Raw genomic sequence first — 2306 nt, forward strand, 5'->3', positions numbered from 1 at the left:
TGTGATTCGACTCCAAATGATGTCAATAGACTTCCAAAATATGCAATCATCACAAAGTGACAATCGATCGCATATGGCGTCAATTCATGTATATCGAATGTATCTGATACAAATAAACTCTAATATTTCCAAATATATGCGAAATGATGTGATTCGACTCCGATCAATGTCAATAGATTTCGAAAATATGCAATCAACACAAAGTGACAATCGATCGCAAATGGCTTCAATTCATGTATATCGAATGAATCTGACACAAACGAACTCGAATACATCCAAATATATGGGAAATGATGTGATTCGACTCCAATCAATGTCATTAGATTCCGGAAATATGCAATCAACACATAGTGACAATCGATCACAATTGGCTTCAATTCATGTATATCGAATGTATCTGATACAAATAAACACTGATACTTCCAAATATATGAGATATGATGTGATTTGACTTCAATTGATGTCAATAGATTTCGAGAATATACAATTAACACAAAGTGACAATCGATCACAATTGGCTTGAATTCATGTATATCGAATGTATCTGACACAAATAATTTCTAATATTCCCAAATATATGAGAAATGATGTGATTCGACTTCAATTGATGTCAATGGATTTCGAAAATATGCAATCAACACAAAGTGACAATCGATCGCAAATGGCTTCAATTCATGTATATCGAATGAATCTGACACAAATGAACTCGAATACATCCAAATATATGAGAAATGATGTGATTCGACTCCAATCAATGTCAATAGATTTCGGAAATATGCAATCAATACCAAGTGATAATTGATCTCAATTGGCTTGAATTCATCTATATCGAATGTATCTGACACAAATCAACTCTAATAATTCCAAATATATGAGAAATGATGTAATTCGATTTCAATTGATGTCAATAGATTTGGAAAATATGCAATCAACACAATGTGACAATCGATCACAATTGGCTTCAATTCATGTATATCTAATGTATCTGATACAAATAAACTCTAATATTTCCAAATATATGAGAAATGATGTGATTCGACTCCAATCAATGTCAATAGATTTCGGAAATATGCAATCAACACAAAGTGACAATCGATCGCAAATGGCTTCAATTCATGTATATCGAATGTATCTGACACAAATAAACTCTAATATTCCCAAATATATGAGAAATGATGTGATTCGACTTCAAATGATGTCAATGGATTTCGAAAATATGCAATCAACACAAAGTGACAATCGATCGCAAACAGCTTCAACTCATGTATATCGAATGAATCTGACACAAATAAACTCTGGTACTTCCAAATATATGAGATATGATGTGATTCGACTTCAATCGATGTCAACAGATTTCGAGAATATACAATTAACACAAAATGACAATCGATCACAATTGGCTTGCATTCATCTATATCGAATGTATCTGACACAAATAAACTCTGATAATTCCAAATATATGAGAAATGATTCGATTCGACTCAATTGACGTCAATAGATTTGGGAAACATGCAATCAACACATAGTGACAATCGATAACAATTGGCTTCAATTCATATATATCGAATGTATCTGATACAAATAAACTCTAATAATTGCAAATATATGAGAAATGATGTGATTCGACTTCAATTGATGTCAATAGATTTCGAAAATATGCAATCAACACAAAGTGACAATCGATCGCAAATGGTTTCAATTCATGTATGTCGAATGAATCTGACACAAATGAACTCGAATACATCCAAATATATGAGAAATGATGTGATTCGACTCCAATCAATGTGAATAGATTTCGGAAATATGCAATCAATACAAATTGACAATCGATCTCAATTGGCTTGAATTCATCTTTATCGAATGTATCTGACACAAATCAACTCTAATAATTCCAAATATATGAGAAATGATGTAATCCGATTTCAATTGATGTCAATAGATTTGGAAAATATGCAATCAACACAATGTGGCAATCGGTCACAATTGGCTGCAATTCATGTATATCGAATGTATCTGATACAAATAAACTCTAATATTTCCAAATATATGAGATATGATGTGATTCGACTCCAATTGATGTCAATAGATTACGAGAATATGCAATCAATACAAAGTGACAATCGATCTCAATTGGCTTGAATTCATCTTTATCGAATGTATATGACACAAATCAACTCTAATAATTCCAAATATATAAGAAATGATGTAATCCGATTTCAATTGATGTCAATAGATTTGGAAAATATGCAATCAACACAATGTGGCAATCGATCACAATTGGCTTCAATTCATGTATATCGAATGTA

Source organism: Diorhabda carinulata, chromosome Y, assembly GCF_026250575.1.
Source record: "Diorhabda carinulata isolate Delta chromosome Y, icDioCari1.1, whole genome shotgun sequence".
Lineage (NCBI taxonomy): Eukaryota > Metazoa > Arthropoda > Insecta > Coleoptera > Chrysomelidae > Diorhabda > Diorhabda carinulata.